General features: G+C 28.9%; 1 long non-coding RNA gene across 1 annotated transcript in view; it reads left to right on the top strand.

Moving 5' to 3' along the window:
* The first annotated feature begins 6688 nt into the window (after positions 1 to 6688).
* The window catches only part of LOC139427235 (uncharacterized), a 24803-nt gene continuing 11323 nt past the window's right edge, over positions 6689 to 20168 (top strand). Inside the window, exon 1 of the long non-coding RNA XR_011638374.1 lies at positions 6689 to 6821. This is a non-coding gene — a long non-coding RNA (uncharacterized lncRNA). The remainder of the gene's footprint in view (positions 6822 to 20168) is intronic.

Genomic DNA, 20168 nt, shown 5'->3' with positions numbered 1-20168 from the left:
AGTTAATATAAAACAGCAATACGTTTATTCTGTCGTAAAGAACTTTTATAAAAATTCATTATCTAAATAGAAACCGCCTCGTTACTTCATAAAGAAAGGCAGGTGAAAAGAATTAAAAAATAGATAAAGTCAAAGAAAATTAAAATGTAAGTAAAAAGTATAAATAAAATATATAGTATATAGTTGAAATTCTCCTAATTTCATAACATATTTTTTAATGTAGTTATTCTAAATATTTATGATTTTTTTTAAAAATTATATTCTCTTCAATTTAAATATCTATAAATTATATCATCGTAAATTTAAATGTCTATAAACAATTGTAAAATTTCTAATGTCATTATGAACCTAAATTATTATTTTGTTTCAGTAATTAGCGTTTAAGGTTGATGTTTCCTAATGATTAAGTATGAACAAATTGCTATTAACGACATATTTTAAAATCAGGGATTCTAAATTTAACTTAACTTATCTTTATAAAAGAATATGTAGATAAAAAAAGTGTCGATATATGCCTTCATTTTTCTTAATAGTTAAAGTTAAAACTGAACTTTTTAAAATAAAGTATTTATCGTGTCATTTTCACCAACTAGCAAAACATTTTTATAAGTTTAAAATGGTATTTTTTTAATATAATAAACCGAGAAATTTTTTTTTGAACTATGTTTATGAACGGAAATAATGTGTTAATTACGTAAAAGTTTGAAGGCTAATTACCAGAAAAAGTCTAACTTATTTTTACAAAGAGAAAGATGCAAAGTTATCATATCTTTGCTTGCGATCTCCGAGATCTGTGGACACAGTGACGTCATGAGGAGGGAAATCGTAGCTTCAGCTCTAAGAGCGGAGTGAACTAGCTCTTGTATTCTCTTTAGCCCTGGCTTGAACCTTGTTGAAATAATTTACAGATGTTTGCTTCTTTCAGCATAAGATTTTGATCAAAATAATGATCAGCAAAGACTCATCACACTTGATGTTAAAAACTTCATTGGCTTAAAAAAATATGAAGAAAATAAATGCCCTTTCAAATCAATTATTATATTTATTTTACTTAAGCTAGTTAAACATACTTTTTAAATATATTCTCGCAATTTCTGTTTGATAATTATTATTGTACTAATTTGATGTTTCACCAAACCTTTGTTGTTTTCCTTTCATTTACCTAAAATCCATAATATTAATATTAAAAAATATCGTACAGGAACGTAAGAAAATATTTTAAACAAAGAATAAAATTTAGATTAGATTTCAATACATGTGTTATAATTAAAAAAACATTGATGACTTTATTCTATTTTCTGTAGAAAACTTCAACATTTGACTTAAATTTAATATTTGAAATATATTGGAACTGATTTATAATTGATTTTGATTATGATTAATTTATGATTCATTTTGCTATCAAATTACGGAGAAACGATATGGAGGAGCAGTTACAAAAAGACGAACAGTAGGCGTTGCCGAGAAAACCAATCAGCGCTCTCTAAATCTCTCATCATATACTGTCGTTGTAGACGGTTGGTTACATGCGTCCGGAGTAAGTTTGCATCCTTGTAATTTTTAAGTTTTTTCGGAAGATTTTATTTCTGTATTTAATGTGGTTTCAAAATTTATATAATAAATGCCGTTTAATATGATATTGACTACCATTACATTTAAACATGTATATGGTAGGCTTGCTAGTACTCTAAATATCTTTTTAAGTGCAGACTAAATTTTAACGTAACTCCAGCTCAGAATATCAATTGAATTGTTTTTTCTCTACCACCAACAAAACACTCTTTTGAAAAGCACAAAAGTTGGCTGATATGGGTATGTGATTAGACTAGCATCGCTTAAAGTGAAAGCAAAATAAGTCTGTAAAATTAGCAGTGCCAACATTAAAGTTACCTCTTTTTTATTTTTTTCACCCTGATTCTGAGTTTGTATGAGTGCTTTTAAGGGTACTTCACCAAAGGGCATAAATATTACACTTTCTGAAGAAAAGTCTAAGTTTATTTTCAAAAAGGTAAAACGTACAACTATTTAACTATCAGCATTTATCTTGTAAAAGATTAAAATACATTAACAATAAAATCTACAAATTAATTTTAAATAAATCCGATGTAACTAGGGGATATCCACTTAGTATAAAAGCAAATGTGCTTATAGAGTTCCAACACATGTCAAAAAAATTGATATCTGTAAAAAAAAAAATGGTATGAGAATTACAAAGGGGAAAGTTGGGTTGGACCAGGTCATGGGTTAAAACCAGGTATCTCCTTTCTGGAGAAATTAGTTCTGTTTTTCAGCGGACAGACTGAATTACATTTTAGTAGTAGATAGCACGAAGAAGTTGTCATAATGGCATTTTGCTGTTGTTGAATTCATGGTGCATGTGTAGATAAGTTGTTTTTCTGTGTCATCTGCATCTTTTTAAAGTTCTTTTGCTTTTAAACTGCCTTTATTCATTGGTCTTTGCAATTATAAAAAATCTATTTATCTCAGCTTATTATACGTAAGGGTTCGTACCCTAACAAACAATAAAGGATTCAGTAGTAGCATGGTTCTGTTTTGTTTTCTCGCATATATCGCCTTTGCTCGCATATAAAGCTGATTTAGAATATGAGAAAAGAATAAAAAGTATGAAAAATGGCCAAAAGGAGGATTGTATGAAGAACCAAAATAACATACCAGTTATATGTTTAAAAAAATCTTTTATTTTATCCATTTGTTTTTTCCGATAAAAACGCATCAGGTATTGATTGTTTATGCCGTAATGATTTTTTTCTAGCTTTAAAAAAAAAAAAAAAAAGGAGAAAAAGGTGAAAGCTGCTAGGTAGGTAAGTACGTACTTTGTTTACATCGCACTGGAGCTGCACAATGGGCAATTGGCGACGGTCTGGGAGAAAGCAATGAGGATGATTCGAAGACATGGCAGCGCAATTTTGATCCTCTGCAGAGGGAATGGCTCCCCTGCTTTGGTAGTCCGATGACTTGCTCGCAAAATCGAGCACTTTACGGTAGAACAGTTTAACGAGTGCCGATATCGCGCACCCTCGATCCCTATACAGGCTGATCAAACTGCTCATCCACCTGCTTACTGATCGTAGCCAGAGATGCTTGACTTCGGTGTTCTACTGGGAATCGTGTGTTTACGATCAGTTCACTGCAACACCCATGAAAGCTGCAGTACGGCGAAGGAAGAAGATAATTACTTCACATGTGAATTTTCCTAAATTGTCATTTAAAATAAAATTGTGCTACTTTTTTACTGAAATTTTAGCATTTCCTATAGTGATTACTTATGCACCGGGTCTTATCTCACTAGTAGGGTAAGACAAAGCATCGAGTGTTTGACTTTTTTCAGATAAAAAATCATTTTTTCATTTTTAAAAAAATAAGTCATCTATGACTTTTTAAGAATGATATATTGTACACCATTGAACAATGTATATCTTGATTAAATCTAACAATTTTTGGGTCGAACAGTTAAGCTCCAACAGGTCTTCTAATCTTAACTATTTGGTCTTACCCTACTTTTCTCTAGTTAACTGTTCATATTTATGTGAAATAGTATATTATAGTTATGTGATTTGATTATCAAACAATGTTTGTATTTTAGGTATGATGCATTTACCTCTAAAACTATCAAACTTGATATGTTTTATTTTGTTAACTAGTGATAGCCAATTTATGTTCAAATTCTTACATATTTATGCAAAGCTTTATCATTAAGTGGCAACTACTGTTATAGTATTTATAGGACATTGCGACTATTGATACGTTTCATAATAACTGTGTAAACTTTAATGCATGAAATATTTCTTGTTTTTAAAATTTTGTTTGTTAAATGAAGTTTTATTTTGTTATGCTCCCTGATTTAGTTTGTTTCTTCGTTTATATGTGAATATATCGTTTATTGCCAAAATTAATCTGAATAATCAAGCGAAGACGAACAAGACGAAGTTGAAATTCACGTATAAGGTTTGGTCGAACAGTTTAACTCCAACAGGTCTTTTAATCTTAGCTATCCGGTCTTACCCATACTTTTCCCTAGTTAACTGTTCATATTTATGTGAAATATGATGCTTTGTTTATCAAACAATGTTTGCATTTTAGGCATGATACATTTAGCTACGGATCGATCAAGACAAATTCAAGCCCAAGGCCCACCAAATTTTCGGGCCCCTTACAAAACATTTTGAAATTAAATTTCGGAATAGCAGTCCGAACAGCAAAGAATCTATTGAACTGCATGATTCAAGAGAAACATTTTAAGAAATTTTTAAAAGCAGATAATTGAATATTATATTTCTAAGATAAAGTTTACGCATCAATATATCAAAGCAAAATATAAAACATCAAAACTATGATTGTTCAAATAAAAATAGTTTGGTGATCACTAGAGCCCGGATTTTGATGACCTAAAAAATCTCAACTAATGCCCTTAAAAAGTGCAAAAAATGCCCTTAAAAAGGGCAAAAAATGTCCTTAAAAATGCAAAAATTGCGCAAAAAATGCCTTAAATAAAGTAAAAATATTGAATTAAAAAAATGTTTTGCTCTTTAAAATTATTATGAGTCATTTAAAAGATATAAAGCAATGCAATACTTGTTCTACGCACATTAAAGTTTGAAAAATATGTTTTATATCCTAAAATAACAAAAAAAAGGAAAATATATTGACACCAAAATATTTTTATTTTGTATAGAAACTTTAATGGATATAACAACTTCCATCTCATAATATTACTAAATATCAGAATTACATTGGATTATTAAATGTTTTTTGATAATTTGAAATGTAAATGTGCATCTCTTGTCTGAAAGTAAATTTTCATTCCTGCAAAAGCTTCTTTCAACGTCTACTGATGTTATAGACGGTCTTGAAAAAGACTGTCTTACTTACTGACAATTCTTCTTCAATTTGAAAAGATGTTGCTTCACCTGTTAATATCCTAGAGATTTTCTTTATTGTTTGGAAGCCAGTGCAATAATGAAAATTGATAAAAAATAATAAAAATTGCAAAAAATTAACAGAAAACTTTAAAAAATGCATTAAAATGCAAAATACGCCCCAAAATTTCAAGAAAAATGCCCTATAAATCTAAAAAAATGCTCTAAAAGACAAAAAATGTCCAAAAATGCAAAAAATGCAAAAAAATGCAAATGTCATCAAAATCCGGGCCTTAGTGATCACAAACAATTGCTATCAGTGTTTTTTGCTAAAAGTCTCTGATTAGCTGAATTATTTTTTTAATGTAAGCTGTAATTTAATTTTTATTTAGTACTTAAACCAGCACAAATCTAGACCACCTTTAAATGGATTTAACGATAAGTTCAGCATATATGCTAAGATATTAAGGTTATTAATTATAATTTTTATTTAAAAAATACATTTCAAAACATAAAAAACAGCCAAAAGAGCCAAAACTATATCTACTCATAGTAAATTGAAAACACATTTAAATAATTTATTTAGATATAATTCATTTTGAAAAATTAAAATTCATATTCAATGAAAAAGTTATACTCCAAATATTAATACCCTTGAAAGTATTCAATATAATGGACTTCTAAATTTTTTTTTTAAAATTTAAAAAACAAACATTTTTTTAAATTTTTTTTTAGCAAATAATTTTATGAGAATTTCAAAATTCTGTTCTGTAGTAATATCTGATTCAACTTATTAATTATCATTATCATTGTCAGCTTACATTAGTTAATAGGCTTTTCCTACTTTAAAATTTGACCTTAAATATGACTAAATATACATAAAAGCAGAATTTAAAAAAAAGAAACAATGTTTAAATGAAAATAGTTAAAGACCTTTGGTGACCACAAACAAGAATTATCATGTACTTTTGCTGTGTCATTAAGCTGTAATTATTCAATAGTTAAAAGAACACAAAGTTTACTCACATAACTTTCAAATTTGATTAGTGTAATGTTTACGTGAGTTTGGTTGTATTACGATAACCACGAAAATTGAAATAAAAAAATGAATTTTTCTGAGAAAAAACTGTTTCTTTCAGTATTTAAAAGAAATAATAATATTGAGAACTTCTTACTAATTTTTGAGGCCCCTCAGAAATTGTGGGCCCTAGGCCCATGCCTATTGGGCCTAGGTGTTAATCAGGCACTGCATTTAGCTCTAAAACTATCAAGCTTGATGTGTTTTATTTTGTTAACTAGTGATACTCAATTTATGCTCAACTTCTTACATATTTATGTTAAACTTTTAGCATTAACTGGCAACTATTGTTATAGTATTTATAGAACTATTGATACATTGCGACTATTGATACTTTGTATAATAACTGTGTCTAATTAGAAACGTTTCTTGTTTTTAAAATTTCGTTCGTTAAATTTAGTTTTATTTTGTTATGCTGCCAGATTTAGTTTCTTCGTTTTAATGTGAATATATCGTTTATTGCCAAAATTAATCTGAATAATCAAGAAGTTGAAATTCGCGTATATAAGGTCGAAGGAGTGTCATTGGGGGAAAAAGCAATGAAAAAGGGAAATTGAAGAGCGAAAGGGGGAAAAAACACTTTCTTCGAAATCGTGTAGAGAAACAGGCGACATACTCATTTCAACCGCAATAACGTGTAGGACGCGAAACACTTTCCTTTGTTTTTTTTTTTCTTCCTTTTTTTTGTTTTCGAAAATTGTCGAACTGGTTCGAGTAAAAATCGTAGGAGCCGTCTTTGGTTAAGTTTTTGTTTATATTTTTAATCTTTGTGTAAAAGAATATCTGGAATTAAATTATCTTCGAAGTTTGTGTAGGGTTGTTGTGTTTGGTTTCTGTGCTTAGTTTGAATTACCATTCGTAATGCGGTAAGTTTTATTTATATAATCATTTAACTATTAATTTATTTTAATCTAAAAAAATTGGTATTGTTTGCAGTAAAAAAATATAAATGTAGAAAAATTATTATTTTTAATTTCAAAAAAAAAAAAAAGAAAGAAAGAAAAAGCATAATAAATTACACACAATTGAAAATATTTAGAAAAATTAATATCTGTCTACAATATACCTGAAAAATCAAAAAATAGTGAGGAATTTTTCTTTTTGTCACAGAACAGGAATTTATATGTTTTGTGGATCGCTAATAAATATAATATTGTTTCCATATCTTATAAATTGCTTATCTTAAAGGATCAAATTTTAGATTTTAATTGTGTAATGTATTGTAGCCATATGATTTTATTTTAACCATTTTTCCATTGTTTAATAAGAGTTGTCAAAATTATGAACAAATTTATGAATATCTTTTTTTTAAAACTATCTTTATTTTAAATCTATCTTTCATTTTTAAATTGTCTTCATTTTCAGAATTTTTTTTAAAAAATGTATCTTTCACATTAAAATTATCTTCATTTAAATTTATTTTTCTTTTAACTCTATCCTTGTTTTTGAAATAAAGGTTATTAGCAATGTTGTCATAAAAGGTCTTCAGAAAATATAACCAGTACAGAAAAAAATTTTTACGATCTTTTTTTAAAATTGTGTTTCGTTTCATTCTAAGTAAAAGATAATGGTCTTCGTTGTTTGAATTTTTTTTCAAAAATAGTTAACTACAAGGAGTTTTTCGTTTCAATTTTAAGCGCCATCTTACGGATACATGCTTTATTAACCTATAAAAAGAAGAGTAGATTATTTTATTTTACCAAAGAGAGTGTCTAAATTCCTTCAAACGAGAAAAAATCATTGCATTTTCTGTAATTAAATCAAGTGAAACTTTGAAATGCAGAACAATTGTGTTGAAATTCATAACAATTGTGTTAATGCAATGTTTTGTCAAAATTTAACTCTTCTGAAAAACTTTTCTGAGGTATCAGTAAAAAATAGCTGAATAAATAAATTAAATATATAAAGGAAAAATATAATAAAATAAAACAAACGATACTTAAATATTTTTACTTCTATAATTAATATATAATACGATTTGATTTTTATTTCCAGAATTTCAAATATCAAATATTATTACTTATATTATTTTCATATTATCTAATAATAATATAAAGTCCTAATGCGTCACAATTTTTATCTTTAAAATTTATGTAGTTTCAATAATTTCAGCTACAATTAAAATAGTTTTGATTAATTCAAACATATCTTCCAAATTTTCCGCATTTTACGGATATTTAAAGTGATAAACTTTCTACATTCATATTTGATTCTAATTTTCACAAATTTAATATCAGCTGATTTTAATCGCCATTACATTATTGTGTTGCATTTACATGCACTGATTATATTATTGTGTTGCATTTACATGCACTGATTATATTATTGTGTTGTAAGTGTTGCTTAGATGTGAATTGAATGCCTGCTTACAACGTTACTTCAATTGTCATTTCATTACCAAAAACCTTATTTGAAAAGCGTAAAATTGGCAGGTATTCTATTGTTAAAAGAGATATTTATTATATCTACTAAAGATATTTCTATCTGTACAAAACATGTGGAAGTGGTAAGAATTTTGCAATTGTTTTAATTGAAGTCTAAATTTAAACAGTTATCACTAACCTTGAAAAATCTTTACTACCACTTTTTAGATTTTGCATGTCATGACAGCACTTTTGCTGCCGATCCCACTGATGAAATTCCTCCTAGTAGAAAAAACAGATTAAGTAATAACAAGATCCAACTATTTTCGTAGAAAATATGTTTTCTCCCAAAAATAACATATTGTTTAATGTTTATTATAGCTTACTGTGAAAAACTATATAAAATTGTTGCTAATGAAAGAAAATTATTTTTTTATCGATTACTACTTTTTAATGACAGATATAGCATAAACACCAGTTCTCGGCTGGTAGAGAACGTCTTAATATATATGTTTACGCATTCATCATCAAAGATGCCAACTTGCTCCGCTTTGTAAAATAGTATTTTCTAGTGGTAGTGAATTTTAAGTTACTTTCAGTTTAGTATTTTTCATTTTAAATAATTTTTTCACCACTAAATATCAAAAATTATGAATATGATATGAAATGTTACTTTAAAGCAACAATCAACTGGTTGCTGTATTAAAAAGTAGGCGTAACTATCTTACTTTAACTAATCTTACTAAATAATTTGCTACCACTTTATTAAAACTATTCCAGAAAGCGGAGCAGTTGGCATCTCTGCATCATGAACAACACCAGAAGCATTAAATGGACTGCAACGATATTTTACAATATCCAGGTTTATGGCACAAGGGATAGAGCGTTCGCCTTCCAATGAGGAGAGCAGGGTTCGAATCCCAGCGATGACTGGTCGATACGAATTTCGCATCCGAGTTGCACCGACAATGACGCAAAAAATCCTCAGTGGTAGATGGATCATGGGTTAGAATTCTCTTGTCGTGGGGCTAACCGTAGGAGGTTTTCGTGGTTTTCCTCTCCATGTAACGCAAATGCGGGCTAGTTCCATCAAAAAGTCCTCCATGAAGGCAAATTTCTCCTATTACTTGATCCAGGAGTTCCCTTGTCTTCTGGATTGGATTCAAAATTACAAGGCTATGGAGTTGATCATTAGTAATCCTAAACCCCCCCCCCCCCCCCCCCCCCAAATTGGGTTGGCTGTTAAATGACAGTAATAAAATTATAAAATAAAAATATTCGGGTTTACAATATTTCAGAGAAAACTTGGTAGTAAGAGTAGGAATGCATTCTCATTAGTTCGTATTCACCATCGCACTTAATGTATATATAATTATAAAATCGAGTAAAACGAGTTTACAATTTAAAAGTGAAAGCTTATAAAGATTTATAAATAAGTTTTGTATTACAATATTGTCAATATTGTGTATAAACTGAGCAAACCCTTGCAATATTCTTACATTGTTTACTATGTTTGTATTATTTTATTTAATGGACATATGTGAAATACAAGTATGAGATACAATATTTGAAATCTAAGTTGTGTACTAAAGCTATAAATTTTATTGCGTTCTTATGAAGAGCCTAATTTAAAATAATAACCAGGAAAACAAACGAAATCGGAATTAACGAGAGTTTTTTAAAACGCTAAATTTATTTTTATTAATTTTTTTTAATTGATTGATTCAATTAATAACTAGTTTCTCACTAATGTAAACATGTGGAAGCAAGTGGAAGCTATTTTTCTTAACATTTTTATAATGGGGGCATCTTCAGTATTGAAATTTCTGCGTAAATGTGTGAAATGCAACAGGAATTTATTTTATAATTATTTTAACCCTTCAACAGAACATTTATTTCTAGTAAAGGTATATTAAAATATTTTTGGAGTTGAAATGGATATGAGAAAAAAACCATTAGCTTATTAGATAAATTTAATTTAAATTTTAACGCCATTCTTTTTCATGATAAGTATGTTTACCACGGCCTATTACGAGTTATGAAAAGGTAGGGAGCTTACTGCCTTTTATTATTTTTTTATTTATAATATAGTTTTATTAACACTGCAAACCGCAAAGGCATATAACTTTTTATAAGCTTTCGAAAAAATGCATATGGTCACTGATTTTAATTTACTCCGTTCGTTCCTTGTAATGAAACTGGGCGTCTGAGACCTTACGGTTTTAATTTACTTGACTTGATATGTATTGCAGCAGAGTACCTGTCCGCGAAGCGGGCATCTCACTCCTTCTTCTGATGATGTGAAATAACAATTGAGACTATTTGGCTTTGGCAAAGAAAAGGATTCGAGTGTTGGCTGTGAGGCCTTTGTTAAATTACAGTCAAATTTGAGTACTTTAATTTACTTCATCCGAGCTAAGGTTATTAGTAAATGGAAACCCAAATTAAAAGTGGTAAAATAGCTTTATCACGGACTTTTGAAATTAGCGGTAATTATATTTATTACGGATTCAGAAAAGGTTGAGCTGCATAATTTGAATTAAAAAATGTCGTGAATGCTATCTTCTCTCATTTTTCACTCAAGATTTTTTTTATCAAGGAATTCGTTAATGTGATTTTAGTTTTTATGGGTATCTTTCTTACATTTATTTTGAGATTTTTATAATAAATTTCCATCTACCCCCCCCCCNCCCCCCCCCCCCCCCGGAAGTTTAAACATCTCATAATACACTCCAAATGCAAGTACGATTGAATAATAAAAGAAATAATAAATAAATAAAAATTAATTAAGTTTCTACTACTTTTTACATTTCCCTGCTAATGTGCGAATTTTAAATGTAGAAGGGCAGTAAGGCCTCATACGCCCAGTTCCACTACAAATAACGTACAAACGAATTTTAAATGTAGATATTAATAATACGAAATATGATATCTGATACTCTAATTTTTATTCAAAGGAGTAATCGAATTTTAAATTGCTTTCTTATCTAAGTGGTAGATTTAGAATTATATTTTTTATTTTTAATATGATAAATTCGTAATGTGTGCATGTATCATAAATTCGTTTTATGTGTGGTGTGCACTAAGTGAAAGCGAGCGTTTCATTTACCCTAGAAATAATTAAACATATATATAAATAATTGATTATTGCACTTAATACAATAGTACTTTTTTATACTAAAAAATCATAGTTGCCAATTTTTGCGCTCCTCCAGAAAGATATTTTTTATGGTATTAATTCCGACAATACGGCAGAAATTGATTCATTTTTGCAATTTATAAACATAAATACATCAGATTATTTATATGTTTTATTAATTTAAGTATTTTGAAGTACTTTTGTAGCAAAAGTGACAGTCAGTGGCTAGAAAAAGATTTGTTACACAGCTTTCTTAATTCTTTTTTATTTTTATTTATTTATTTATATATTCAATAATTTTTTTGCCTTTAATCTGAAACACTCAAATAAAGCCACTCTGTTTACGAATAAACCGGAATGTTTCAGTAAAAAGTACAATTGTTCCACCTTTTTAACAGATCTCGGTTGTGATACGTAATCCACTAAAATTTAAAAACATTAGCACTACAGTGAGAAAAAACTTTTATTGAATCTGTTATTAGATTACTAAAACACATAATTTATGAGGAGAAGGAAAAATATTAAATTGAAAAGGATTACTTTCTATCTACTTTCTATCGACAAAATTCTTAAAAATACGTGCGTTTCTTAATTTCACTGGTATGAATGATTAAAGAAAGTACTAATTCTTTCACATTTATTGGTTAACTCGTATGAGCCGTAGTGGCTCAGGGGATAAAGCGTTCGCCTTTCAATGAGGTGAACTGGGTTTAAATCTCAGCGATGGCTGGTCGATACGAATTCCGCACCTGGCTCGCACCGACCATAGTGATGACATAAAATATCCTCAGTGGTTGACGGATCATGGGTTAGAGACCCCTTTCCGCCAGTCTAACTGTGGTAGGTTTTCGTGGTTTTTCTCTCCATATAGCGCAAATGAGAGTTAGTTCCATTAAAAAGTCCTCCGCGAAGGCAAACTTTCTCTCAATACTTGAACCCTTGTCTTCTGGATTGAATTCAAAATTACAAGGCTATGGAGTTGAACATTAGTAGTCGTAAATCCAACAAACGTCCAATGTTCAACGACGGTTATAAAATTAAAAAAATACCTCAATTTAGCCATGTAATCTTAAAATAGGGTGTCATTTCAATATAATTCGATAATTTATTTTTGAAATTACTTTTCAAGAATTTTTTACTCATCAAATGACATAAAATTCTATATATAGGTTTTAAAAATAATCTGAAAATTCTTAATCTATAAAATTTTTTAGGAAAATTATTTAATTCACTTAAGTATCCTATTATTACATATTTGTCTTTGTGTCGTGGGCTTATAACTTTTAGTAAGATAATTCTTGTAGTTTAACTAATCATTCAAAGCTATGAAGAGAAACGTGACACATTAAAATAACTATAATTAAATTAATAAAATAATATAAATTGAACTGTTATAGTGGTTAAACTATAAAAGCCTGCTTTTCAAAATTTAGTCTACCTTCTTCCTATTTTTGGGGTGATAAAGCGTGTTTGATGGAGAGAAAAGTATGTTTCTTCAGAAAAAGTGCGTTTTTTGGTTACAGCTAAATTTTATAAATATCTTAAGATATTTTTTGAGATATTATCAGAGCACTTAACAGAATGAAAATTTGACTAAACGTTGAAAGTTATAAGGGCGATACATTAATGAACCTGCAAAAAACGTTATTTTTGAATTTGCACGTTCTGTTTTTATCGTTGACAGGGATTTTCATCTATGTTGTTTAACGTTTACTTCTAAGTTTATGTACCCTGTGTAAGGATAGTCAACTATGTAATATAACTATTATCGATCTTTGGCAAGTATTATATCTGCCGAAGATTTCTAAGCACAAGTTGGATCAAATAACTGTAGTCAAAGTGATTGTTTATCTTCACGACGTTCAAGTGTTTTTCTTTTGAGTTCCATTTATGTTATCAAAACTATATTCTGTAACTTAAATGCGTGTATTTAAGTTTGGTTGTTTGGAGTCTTTACGAGTGTGTTTACTAATAGTGCTGCAGAGCTTCTCAACATATTGTTCTAGATAGAACGCATTGTGCATTTATGATTATATTTATAGTTAAATTATTTCACCACGACCTTTTAGTGCCTGATATTCAATTTTTACAGTTGAATTAGTATAACTTTATGCGCAAAGTATGAAATTAAAAACGCTAGTGATAAGGAAAATGATGACCTCCGTTGCGAGCCCAAATAATAATTTGGTTTCCCTGTTGAGGGGGATATTGTTAGAACAGTTTTAACAGCAAAATGAAATAAATGAAAATAATTTGAAGCAGCTAGAAGACATGAAGAATTGAAAATAAAGAATTGAAAAAAGAGAACAAATATCTTTTAAAAATTAACAAACAAAGTCAAGAACCTGTTACTAACATGATTACTGTAACCTATTCCTGTTCTTCGAACCTAATACAGGATTCGAACCTAATACAGGAAAAAGTGTGAGGAAAAAAAACCGAACAGGAAAAGAAAACAATAATCACCAACTGACTCAGAAAAACACCAACTGCCTTAGTTTAGCCAAACAAAAAAGTTGTTGACCAAAATATGGACTGTCAAAGCACTCTAGTCTAGCACAAAAGAACCAGATCTATTAGTTCTGAAGAGGATAGTTCCATTGTGAAAAAAGTGAATACTACCAACAAAGATCAGTCGATAGATGGCAAAGTGGAACAACCGAGCTGCTAGAAAACTGACCCTGAAGGCGGAGCTTCAGAGTACCAGACCTGAGAGAAACCTCTCAAAAACAAAGACAGCAATGACAAATTTCTATTATGACTAAAATATTGAAGGATATGGGTTTCAATCAAAAATAAATTAAAAAGAAGGCTTGGTCCTAAGGAAGGCCAATTAAAAAGCGTGCCAATTATGAACGACAAGCCTAATCACAATAACAAATCAGATCTGGATCTTGAAAATGAGATGGAATATCAGGATGAATCCCAACAACGCCAACGGCAATTCAAACGCCAATTTTTGAGAAACCATGAATAATTCCTATTATAATAAAAGGCAATAAATTTAATTGTAAGAATATTAAAGAACATTTACTTACAAATTAAATTACAGGATTTGATATGAATTATCAGAGAGACCAAATCAACTTTGCTGTGTCAGCAATCGAAACTAGACGAATTATTGTTGATTTGTTAACCAAACAAGACATCAAGTATCACACTATTCTTCTCCTAGAGAAAAAATCTATAAAAGTTGTAATTAAAAGGATTTCTCCTAAATATGATTACAAGAAATGGCTGATGAACTTGTAGAAGTCCTATTCAGACCAATCTCCGCAAAACAAATGTCTAGGTTCGCTGAAAGTTGAAGGATCAGATTGCCAGTGTACATTGTCACATTGCTGAGGAAGGAGCCAAAATAGGGAGATCTTCAACAACTTATGGGTTTTATTGCTTCTGGTCAAAATTATCAAGGCAGAGGTAGTATAGCACAATGTCACCTATATCAATAATTTAACCATCCCAGGTAGCAAAACGATATTATTTAACATTAGAAAGCCGTTTTGAACCATTAGAAAGCCGTGTTGAACGATTAGAAAGCCGTGCTTATTTAACATACTGCCGTGCTAGAAAATGCTAGACACCTCCTGAATCTAATATTAGAGCTAATACTGCACAAGATTAAATAGTATTCGATCTAATATTCGAACTTTTAAAATTATCATCTATTTCATTACGTTTAGTTCAGTGCCGCTTTTTTTGTGAAAGGGCACCCCATATTATTAATAAATAAACATTTATTTATCAAAGAAAACAATTAATTAAAATATTCCTTAAAATATCATTTTTCACCAAGGCAATTTTATGCTAGAAAATGCACGAAAACATTATTCGAAGTAAATTCGGTTTGCGAAAAATATCGCTCATATGATTTCTTTGTTTTCTTAGATATATCTGATAAATCTCCTTTTAAACAGAGTTCGTAAGGTTTTTAGGATACTGAAATGGTGGCACAAAAACTTAAGAGATAAAATATTGAATTTCATAAACTCAAAATATCTGGTCTCAAAATTTTAATTTTAAACTAAACTTCATAGTTACAATATTGATGCTGCGGTTCACTTCCTTTGTTAAGGACCTCATGAATCCTGTTGAAACATTAAAATGCATATGTTTGCTTTTGCAAACATAAACTTCTTATCAAAATAATGATGAAGACCCAAATGTAAAACATTGCAATTGATGATAAAAAAATTCATTCGCTTCAAAAAATATGAAAAGGTGAATAAAAGTAGATATATTTCGGGCGTTCAAAAATAGGGACATATTCTCAAGATTGGCCTGGCGTGAATGACTTGTCACGTTAGTTATTGGAATCTCAAAATATATCTACTTTTATTATCATCTATTATGTTTTAAATCAATGAAGTCTTTATCTTTTCGATTCAGTTTCATGGTATTATTCATTTAGTAACACAGTATATTAAAATACTTCATGCGATATTAAAATAAGTTTTATGTAAGATAAAGGCATAAGTTCTTAGATTGAAAAAATAATAATTAGGCACTTCTTTCTAAAAAATCAATTCAGTATATTGTTTTTTACTTTTAGTCTTAATAGCACTTTTTAAGGACATAAAAAATTCCGTTTACAATTGAAATTTCTAAAGTTGAATGTGAAAATTAAATGTACCCTAGCACCAGAAATTAAAATGAAATAGTTACAAGGACAGATATTTCAAACAAGTTAACATTTCCGTCCTACTCGAAGTTGTTTGAAAATTTATTTTTTATTCGTCGATTCCAAAGTTTATTCTAGACATATCTTAGGTTATACTTTAGGTGTACTTCGGTCGAGTTTATTTTTACACCCTTATTTGCTCAAAATTATTCAAGCTATATGATTTAAAAAAATTATAGTTTAATAGTAAACGGGGCTTCCATCGCGTATCCTTAACCTTGATACCAGTATCATTAAATTAATGGAATAAGCTTAGATAAATAATAATAGTTAAATTTTTTCTCGCTTTAGCTTTCAACTAATAATATGTTTCGTCCAAACAGATTTCAATTTTGAAAATAGCGAAATTATTGAGTAGGTTCCTTGGAGCAATATCATTCTTTTCCACTTATGACGAAATGTAGAAAAAATTGGTATTCACAGTTTCTGTAAAAAGTATAACCTTCCCGCTGCGTATTTTTTTAAAAATCAAAATAAGTTCTAAAATTGCGTGTTTTTTATTACACTTTTCAAATCAGTTGATGATTCTAAAATTGACACGGCTTCGGAATCTTTTTACCAATTTCAATTTTTAGTATTCGCTGTTTAACAAATAAGACATTTTCCTAATAACAAATTATGCATAATGATATCTTGGGAATTGTGTTAAAGTTGAAAAATAATTTTAGCAACAGTAAATATTTTCATCATCCTTTCTTAAAAAAACTGCTTGTTTAAAGTTAACGCTGTAATATTGTATGCAAGTTTAAAGGCCAAAATAAAATTGCGGTTCGAATTTGTTCATTTAAAAAGCAAAGCTAGCAGTTTTGGTTTTTGAAGTTGCACTTATTTGCATTTACTTTTCCCAAATCAAACAAATAAGAAACAATAAAGTAAATAAATAAATAATTTGTTTGCTCAGAAAAGGGTGCACTTATTTACTATGATCAGTCCGTTTTGCACTGAGCAATTTTAACATAGAAAATGTTCCTAAATGCTTATCAGCTAACTGGCTATTGTACTGAGACTTTAAAAAGAAATTCTGAGACTTTAAGTGAAGAAAAAAACTTAGCAATGACTTAAAATTTTAACTAACAATAAAAATTAAACAAAATAGTTTAGTATATAATTGGGAAAAAATCTACGTGGTAGTATAAAGAAAGAGTAAAAAATATAATGAAATAATTAGTTGAATAGTTCTGTGAATCACACTTGCCAAGAAAATTAAAAATTTAATTTCAGAATTAAGATGTTAGGACGGCATATTAGATACTGAGTAATTTTAAGACGTTTAAAAATTTTGGCTACGTATTCGACAGTTCCTTATGTTCTGTATCTTTATAATAATTGAAGGGACTTATAAAGCATCAACACTAGTTTAGATAATATATGAAGTCACAAGAAACAAAGAAAAGAGACAATAATTTATCATTATTTTTCGAAAAAATAGTATGCTTAGTAAATAGTCAGCTGTTTTCCATCAAACAATTTTAATCAGCAGAATGTTTTAAATTTCTTAACAAAACTTAATTCTTTGCTAACAGGCGATAATTTTAAGTTTTCTTTTAATAAGAACTTCACAATAATTTTAAAAAGGATTTTTACTTTAAAGAAAAACCTGAATTAAAGTACTATAAAAATTGATCAGTATATTAATGAAAAAATAATATACGTGGTAGCGTAAAGAATAAGATTTTTTAAAATGCTGAAATTTAATTAAATAGTTGGTAAAATTGCTCTGCGAAACAAGCGTGGACATGTAATTAAGATATTTATTTTAAGATTAAAGCGACATATAAGATGTTGAGAAATTTTAAGATGCTTAAAAATTTTGACTACGTATTCCTATTAATAATTGTAAAATATATATTGAAGAAATTGATAAATATATATTATTCCAATTCTATGCATATTATTGAAATTGTATCAATTATTGAAAAAACAAACTAAAAAATTTAAATATAATCACAATCTGATGTATAATCACATTCTATCAGAAGCATGCTTTTATAAAACTCGACATTCGTTGAATAAAATGTTTTTTATTCAATGAAACGTTTTATTCAAATTTCTTTACCAAATAACGAATAAATTTTCAGACGTTTAAAAAAAACATTTTATTTTATAATTAAAAAAAAAGATTATCAATCGGTTTTTTGCGAAAAAAATAAGAATGAAATTTTACGCTACGCGTGCTTAAGTCATGTTCCTCGTAAATTAACCACAGTTAAATATTAATCAGCCTATTTAAATCTTTCTTCATTGTCAAATTATTTTTTTAAAAATATTTAATTTTAATTTTTTTAGGCTTCTACTAAATAAAAACAGTTGAAACTTTAGATTTTTAAGATATTTAAATTAGTGTCATAAAAAATTTATGGCTCATAATTCAAACTTTTTTCTCCTCAAATAAATTAAATAATAAGAAACACTAAATAATTAATAAAAATTATTTATTGCATGAAATTATCTTGGAGTAAATGGGTTTTATGAGTGGATGTCATTTTTTTAATTGCCTAATTAGTTTTTTAAAAAATGACTAAAAACGCAAAAAGTGAAATTAACATTAACGGGTCCGAACTTTTGATCGCTCTCCTGACCAACCTATTAGGGCCATCTTTCCCAGATTGCTACTCGATGTATTTCGAAGGTTAAGAATCCAAATATGTAAAAAAAAAAATCTATGTTTATTCAGAGAGAGTACGTTTTTGTGTACGATTTCTTAACTTAATTAATAGTTAGCACTAAATAATTAGCATATTTGAGGTTACCCCCAGGAGCCATTAAGATTGACAACATGAAAATCTGATCATTAGAACGAAAGCTATTTAGGGTGGTATTTTTTCCCCACTATGCATCCGGAACACCAACATACCCAAAGACCACAAAATACCCACTCTTTCAGAATATATTTACAATTTAAACGGTTCCGACACAGCAATTAAATGTACCCAACGAATTTCAATTAAAACTTCCAATATCAAAATTTGACCAAAGATACACAACTTGATCGATTACTACCCACTATTGTTGTGATGCTTCATACCATAACTACCAAAATTGCTAACATCAATTTCACCTTCAGCAACAAAAACACGCAATCGAAGTTAAAGTCATCGGGCGTTACCTCACGTCTATGTCCCACCTGTTCACTGATCATCTCAATTGCTCATCATCTCACCTCTCCATCAGCTTCACAAACTACATTATAGAGTAAAACTGTTCCATTCTTTTCTATTTATTTATTCTTCACCGAGCTTCATACTCAGCAACCTCATTGTAAGATTGCATTCACATGATTGCAACAAAAATCTCAGGATGGAGCTGGGGACTTCAAATCTGAAATTTGTTTTGTTCCAAAAACTACAGATTTTTTTGCAAAATTACATTTTTAGTTTAGTTTTTTTTTTTTACCTGAATGTAGAAGTCTAGGAAAACGTATATATGTATATAAATCCACTTGTCCCTTGAAAATGAAACTTAGACAAATATATGACCTTAAAGTATCGCATCATAAACTGCATTATTGCATTCTTTCTACGCAGCAGAGAAGTGGGAGGCCTTAGTATTCACTAGAGTGAATTATAAAAAAATAAAACCTGTTAAGGAATATATTGCATAATAAGTTCTAAGGAGAAACCGATTGAAATAAGTGTTTCGAAGATATATTCTAAAATCTCAAGCCACAAAAATTGTTTCCCAGTTTAATTCTCAGACAGCACTTCCGCTCAGCATTTGATTTTTGGGAAATAGTTTTTTTTTCAGTGGTAATTGACTGAAGCAGTTAAATTTTTTTTAAAAAAAGCTTAAATTTTACAATCAGAACTGATGAACGAACATGATCAATCTGACCTTTTTGTATATTTGCTTAAATATTTGTGTGTATTGGTGGGACTACTACTTTGAATTAGTTAAACATTTAATATTACATTTACTACCACTACATTTGCTACCACTAATGAAAATATTTTCTAAAACTATTCCGTAGAAGTTGGAGGCTATACAAACGGCCTTCAATGAATATATATATATATATATATATATATATATA

Source organism: Parasteatoda tepidariorum, chromosome X2 (assembly GCF_043381705.1).
Source record: "Parasteatoda tepidariorum isolate YZ-2023 chromosome X2, CAS_Ptep_4.0, whole genome shotgun sequence".
Taxonomy (NCBI): domain Eukaryota; kingdom Metazoa; phylum Arthropoda; class Arachnida; order Araneae; family Theridiidae; genus Parasteatoda; species Parasteatoda tepidariorum.
This window is presented reverse-complemented; position numbering and strand designations above follow the sequence as displayed.